Source organism: Gadus chalcogrammus, chromosome 3 (assembly GCF_026213295.1).
Source record: "Gadus chalcogrammus isolate NIFS_2021 chromosome 3, NIFS_Gcha_1.0, whole genome shotgun sequence".
Taxonomy (NCBI): domain Eukaryota; kingdom Metazoa; phylum Chordata; class Actinopteri; order Gadiformes; family Gadidae; genus Gadus; species Gadus chalcogrammus.
The window spans coordinates 13295039-13302482 of NC_079414.1; the positions used below are offsets into that span (position 1 = coordinate 13295039).

A 7444-nucleotide genomic window follows, 5' to 3' on the forward strand; every position below is an offset into this window, starting at 1 on the left:
TCGTCATTCTCCACATCTCTGAACCATAGAGAAGGATGCTTTTGACATTAGTGTTGAAGATGCGCACTTTAGTTGATGTTGCTATTTCTTTGGAGGCCCAGATGTTCTTCAGGATAATGAAAGCTACTCTGGCTTTGCCTACCCTGGCCAAGACGTCGCTGTCTGTGCCCCCCTGATGGTCTATGGGGCTGCCAAGGTAGGGGAAGGAGTCAACTTCCTGAATGGGTCTGTCATCTATATTGACAGGGTTGGTGGTAGGGGTGTTAATCCTCATCAGTTTAGTCTTCTCCTTGTTTATCCTGAGGCCTGTTCCAAGGGATGTTGTTGCCAGTTTTGTAGTCTTGTCTTGCATCTCCTTGTGATTATGGAACAGACTAGCCAGGTCATCAGCGAAGTCGAGGTCTTCAAGTTGTTTCCAGGGGGTCCACTGTATGCCGGTCTTGCTTCCTGTTGTGATGGTCTTCATAATCCAGTCAATGACTAGAAGAAACAGGAAAGGAGACAGTAGACATCCCTGCCGAACTCCGGTCTTGACCTCAAAACTGTCTGACAGTTGGCCTGCGTGTAGGACCTTGCAAGACATTCCCTGGTAAGTGTTTTAAACCAGGGAAATAATCTTCTCTGGGATGCCATAGTGCCTCATTAGTTTCCACAAGGTCTCTCTGTCCACACTGTTAAAAGACATTGTGTACAAGCCCATAACTTTTAGGATTGAATATTTGATCGTGAGAAAACATTGTTTTACCGCGAGTGAGTGTTAAAAAGAATAAATTAATGCGGGTGTTCGAGCGTGTGTGTATGTGTAAAAAAATTAATGAATGCGGGTGCGCGTGTGTGCGTCAATCTGTTTAAACACACGCAAACTGAGACCCTTAACGCATTATACAGTCCATGGTAAAGTATATTAATGGGGGGACACATGCATATTAGGAACACAAGTCGATAACGATAATGCATACAATACTGATAAGAAACGTTTGTTAATGTATTGCGTATATCATTAAATAGAACCACAGTTACCACATATCATATGTGCATTAAGTTTTCTTTGCCGAAATTTATTTTAGGACTCAGCATTTCTGTCAGATGTAATGCGCTCATGGCTTCGTGCCCACTGCACCGTCAGGCCCCGTGCCCACTACCTCCGTCCGTTGACTGATCCCCCCATTGACTTTGAATGGGGACGGACGCGCAATGCATTGTGGATCCGTCCGTTCCGTTGGAGCCTTTGGCTCCGTCAGAAAGTTGAAAAAATCAGTCAGCCACGCCTTCCCACGTCCGTTGACTGACGGTGCAGTGGGCATGTAGGGTCAGTCAACGGACGTGGGAAGGCGTGGCTGACGGATGGGGGAGTAGTCTTTGCAGAGGCATCCGTCAGCCAATCAAATCGCTTCGTCGGGTTCTTCCCGCTTCTTCCTGCTTGTTGTCATTGCAAGATCACCCGCTTTCCCGCTTTCCAGTATCGTCAGAGCCCAAGTCGCGTCACAGTGCTTAAATTTGCATACGCGATCTGATTGGATGACGGATCCGTCGCTGCCGAAAAAGTTGAAAGTTGTTCAACTTTTTGACGGAGCCGAAGGCTCCAACGGAACGGACGGATCCACAATGCATTGCGCGTCCGTCCCCATTCAAAGTCAATGGGGATCAGTCAACGGACGGAGGTAGTGGGCACGAGGCGGGTTTATTGCACGTTATGCCCAAACCACACCTACGGGTAAGCTACTTCAGACCAACCCTTTTTAGATTTGCGACGGACGCAAGAGGTAAAATAGCAACATCGCCATAGAACCGCCCACAAAGCTACTGGCGCTTGGCGCTTCTCAGGCCGTTAAAATAGGGCCCACTGTGACACAAGTGTTGTCTTCGTTATTTGGATAACCGTTTTGCTGTTGGTGTTATGGCGCATAACACGTCATCTCTGGTATTTCCAAAACGAGACTCGAGGTGGGGGTTATCTCAGCCATGATTGAGAAGGAATTGGGGGAAAGGAACTTTGGCTTTGCCTCCCTGAAGTACATGAACCACGACATGAAGGAGAAAGGGATTGTCGCCCGCGATTGTCTCCCGCCGGAGCACCGCTGCCCGCCACCGCGAGGCATGCTGCCCGCTTCCGAGGCGGTGGTGCCTCGACAGTGGGGCTCCGGCGGGAGACAATCACGGGCAACAATCCCTTTCTCCTCCATGTCGCAGTTCAGTCTACTTCAGATTGATATGGAAGTGAAAGAACCAGAGACGTCGGAGAACCCGATGCAGACGATTGAGATTCATAATATCGTTTGGAGGCGCACACAGCTTTTGGGCGTGATAATGTATATTATATGATATAGATATCTATTTATAATATAATATGATAGAGATATAGAGCTCCAGGACTCCCGCCGGAGCACCTGGAGTGTTCTAGAATATTTACAGAACACGGCCAAAGGCTGTGTGCGCCTCGCGATTGCGATGCATCCACTGTAAACAGAGCGCATGGTACCGTGGCCGCAAGCTGCTCAGGGCCACACCCCCACCCTCCTCCTTGGCCCGCCTCTCTCCTCCTCATTTGCATTAAAAAAAAGCTACACACACCAAAACGGTGCATGTTGGGAAAACTCAATGTGCAACTGGCTCGTAGTGGCTGTAATTCTGGGAACGTCTTCAAATACTGTGTTAGGGGCCCACTAATGCCCACTAGCATGCCATGGGACATTTAATGTTTTATATTTTGATATGTATTGTGTGCAGGTACGAAAAACACTGCTTTGTTTACCGCAATACATTTTGCATGTAGATCATTTAGCCGAAGATAACTAGTTCCACATTTTCAGCATTCAACCAAAGGGGAATTCATGTCTGATGCAAATTTCAGGTAAATCGTCTTCATGACACATTCAGAGGAACTCATTATCCTAGATATGACTTCCCTGAAACCATAATCTAATATGAGGCCTGGGGGTGCATGTTGTTGACACGGCCTACACACGCATGTTGTAACCCCAGCCTACCCACGCATGTTGTTACCTCAGTCTACCCATGCATGTTGTAACCCCAGTCTACACACGCATGTTGTAACCCCAGTCTACACACGCATGTTGTAACCAAGGCCTACACACGCAAGTGGTAACCAGGGCCAGCATATAAATCTAGGATTTTTGTTCTACTGCAGGAGTACTGTCTCATGAACAACAACATGTGAAATGACCATTACAACACTTAGACTAATGGTGCATGTGAGCACAGCTTTTTAATTTGTCATGAGAGTATGAGCAATTATAAAATAAAACGTGTATATATTTTTTAATACATCATAGTATGATTTTTTATATAAATGAAATGTGCTGTGATTTAGTCCTTAATATAAACTATTATTTTATATACATAAGATGTAGTTATCTACTGAGTTTAGAGTCATCACAGTACTATTTGATGCTAATTAACACATTTGTCCTTGCAGGTATTTTTATTTTATTTTTTTAATAGAAATTCTGAAAATAAGTTGCTTGTGGGTTGGTCTGTAAATTCTGTACAGAAGTTGTCATTGATGTCCTTCTACCGTTTTAGAATGATTGATCGATTATAGCAACCCCAGAGCCTTGTTTCACAAGTCATAATAACATCGTAAAACAATGCAGCACACCTGAAAAAGAATATAAAACAAACAAGGCAGACATATGACTTCCTTCTAGGGGCCAACATCCCTTCAACACCCGCATGCACGCACACACACGCACATACTCAAACTCACGCCCACAGCCTTCCTTATTGTGCACACATGCACCTATTTCACTCACTTCCTGTTTGCCCTTTGTATGCGAGCTATAGTATACAGGCGCGTGTGTGTGTGTGTGTGTGTGTGTGTGTGTGTGTGTGTGTGTGTGTGTGTGTGTGTGTGTGTGTGTGTGTTTATGCGTGTCTGTGTGTGTGTGTGTGTGTGTGTGTGTGTGTGTGTGGAAGGCACTGAAGGCATCACATGTAAATGAGCCCCAGTGAGGCTGTCCCTGTTCCGTAGCGCTATAGGCCAGGCCCAGGATGTGGTGTCACTGCACTCGCTCACACACGGCGAGGAACTAAGACGCAGCGGCAGTCAGCTGGAGCCGTCACTGCCTTGGGATCCAAAAATCTGTCTGACTAGAGCTCAGAGTGCATGGGAACCAACCAATAGACTGCAGGTAAGCGGAACAAACACATTAGTCTGGTTTCTGTATGTCTGTGTGTGTCTGTGTCTGTTTGTGTGTGTGTGTGTGTGTGTGTGTGTGTGTGTGTGTGTGTGTGTGTGTGTGTGTGTGTGTGTGTGTGTGTGTGTGTGTGTAAATGGAGGATCAGCTGCCTCTGCTCTGACTGACTGACAGATTATTGATTGGTTCAATGAGTGCATTGTGAGTGACAGGTTCACAGTTCTGGGGCATCGCCTCCATAGTAGCAAGGAGTTGACAATATAGTGAAACAACCGACATGTCCAGTGTCCCATCCGTAACTCATTCTAACTGTTGAAACAATGGACTGTGCCACAAGTGTTGACAGGGGGGTTATTGCGCTGTCTGAGTGGATGGTGGGCAGGGGGACACATGGATGGTAAACTGTGCTGGGGGAGCTGTCAGAACGATTTCAGCCCCCTCAGCACGGATGTGCCAACTTCTGCTTTTAGTGTGCATCAACACTGTCTGTAAAATGCGTATTTGGTCGTTTTATAGACATAAATAAGATGTTCTGTTATAAGATGCTATTAGCGGAAATGAAAACGTGATGATGATGATGATGATGATGATGATGATGATGATGATGATGATGATGATGATGGATACATTGATTACGGTGTTTGTGGGCTTTGGCCGGGCAATTCCTACCTGTGCCCGTGCCCACGCCTACCTGTGTGCATCCTTAAACCTGCTCCAACCACTACCTGTCCCTCAGTCCCCTCTATCTATACTTACCGTAATTCACTTACAATACAAGAGTATAGGAAATAACCAGATTGCAAATGGAGGATGATGTCGTTGTAAATGTTAATGACGCAATAGATAAAAAACCGCAAGGAGTGACTGTGGTTGTTCTACGATGAAGAGGATACATTTCCAAGTAAATCCAGAGTTCACGGCATTGATAAATGTTTTATATGGTGGGAAGATTGTTATTACTTGTACACACGTTGTGCCACAATCACAAAAAACATTATTATTTAGAGTAAATGGACGCTTAAGGTTGATGGTACATTTCCATTTTCCTTAGTTCTGTGAGCATGAAACATTGATACGTACAATGGAAAATGGCATAATCTTGCCATTTCGAGGAAGCAAGGTATTAGTCACAACTCAACTTCCATGAAGTGTCACCAAATGCGTTAAAGAACATCCTATTACACAACTGGCTGTATCACTAATTTCAAAGATTTATATTGTTACACATTCATCAGGTGTTCATTGACCCGTGTGTGTGTGTGTCTGTGTGTGTGTGTGTGTGTGTGTGTGTGGGTGTGGGTGTGGGTGTGGGTGGGTGGGTGTAGAGGGAGAAAAGAGAAGTATTACATTCAGCCTTTTTCTTCGTAATATTGAAGCTCCACTTTGTATCTTTTTTGCTACACGTGTTTTGCTTTTATTTGTATGTATGCGAGTGACAAAATGTTGCTGGAATACAATAGCATAAACTCTTCCTTTTTATTTCATAAGTAACAGAAGGTTTAAAATAGATTTCACTATAAAACGGCATGTAGCTCAGGAGGTAGAGCTGGTTGGCTGGTAACCGCAAGGTTGCTAGTTCGATCCCCAGCTCCTCCCAGAGTGTCGAGGTGTCGAGGAGCAAGACAACTAACCTTAACTTCTCCCAACGAGCTGGCTGTCGCCTTACATGGCTGACGCAGCTGTGAATTTGTGCATGCATGGGTCAATATCAGGCAATATTGTAAAGCGCTTAGGGCGGCCTCTGGTTACAGAAAGCGCTATATATATGCAGTCAAGTCCAACCTGTCCCGAAGAAGTAGGTGCGACTGACAGCTCTTCGATGTCGTGCCAACGAGCCAATCAGCAAAGGCCCTTAGGGGCCAGAAGTGTGCACAATTAAACAGTCCTCGCTAATTAAACTGGCTGTTAATAAAATAAACCATGCCCTGAACAGCATGCCTCTCAGTTAACACATGATAATTTTTTTTATTTTTAATATAAACCACAATGGAATATAATGTTGCTATATTTGTTCCAGCCCCAAAGAAAACGTGTGGTGTTCATCTGCTATGTTAATAGATATTTGTATCGACCGCAAGCAGCAAATTTACCTTGCTGCTTGCAGACAATAAAAGTACATGACAATTTAAGCAAAAAAGTGTTTGTAGTCAACAGCATTTCGCAGGGAAGTATTTTAAATAATGAGAGGAAACAAGAGATAAGATCGCATATCTGGCAAGAGAGTTTGCATTCCAGTGCCAGGAGTAGGGGCATCTGATCACAAAGGTTGCATTGAATTAACCATTGAAATTTAAATGGGGCCATCACTTTAAATAATCAGCTATTACTTTTTTTCTGTCTTTAAGAAGAAGGAAACTGATATTTTTACACTCACTCAACCACACACAAACACACACACACACACACACACACACACACACACACACACACACACACACACACACACCCAGTCACACCCTCAACATGTGATCCTCGAAACTGTTTCCTGTTTACTGCCATCATATAATCCTACATTTCATCTCTACCACAGCCAGTAGGAGCTGAAACACTTCCACCTGTATGCATGCACCCCTTCACCAGATGCAGAAACACACACACACACACACACACACACACACACACACACACACACACACACACACACACACACACACACACACACACACACACACACACACACACACACACACACACACATTCATGGCACACCTGGTTCACAATGCAGTCCATTAACATTGTAAAACCAAACAACCCCAAACAAAAGGTGCATATGAGGTTATTAATTTACGTTTTCATAGGTTAAACAATTTAGGTTATAAATAAATTCAGCACTTATTCTATACTTTCTATACTCAAATACCTACATTTGAGTATCAATTGTGTGACATGCTAGAACTTTAAAGGTTTTAAAAAGAGCCTTAGGTGATTCATGGTGGGACAAACCCAGCTGTCGCTCATAGCCCTGATGAAGGGCCCTGGGACCACCCTGGGCCCGGCCTGTGGACTATAGTAACATAACATAACATAACATCTGTCTACTAGCCGCCACCTGCTACATAAAAGAATCGACGCCAGGGTTTGTCCCACAATGACTCTTCCGCGAAAAGGGCCACAAGGCTCGAGCTGTCGATCCTTCTCATCGCTAACAGCACTTACGCCGACCTCAACTACGCCTCAACCAGCGTCTTACCACCTTTCTGAAGAAGTGTTGGCTGGCGTTATTATCACGTCCATAGCTGTGAAAACAGAGGGAGAGAGGTATCAGGACTGTTATTCTCGTGGGCTGC

The 7444-nt window shown here is 44.8% G+C and overlaps 1 protein-coding gene across 1 annotated transcript in view; it reads left to right on the forward strand.

Moving 5' to 3' along the window:
- Nucleotides 1-4014: 4014 nt before the first annotated feature.
- Nucleotides 4015-7444, forward strand: part of pik3r5 (phosphoinositide-3-kinase, regulatory subunit 5) — a 26091-nt gene continuing 22661 nt past the window's right edge. The window contains exon 1 of the mRNA XM_056586081.1: nt 4015-4151. The gene's annotated coding sequence lies outside the window, so the exon portion shown is untranslated. The remainder of the gene's footprint in view (nt 4152-7444) is intronic.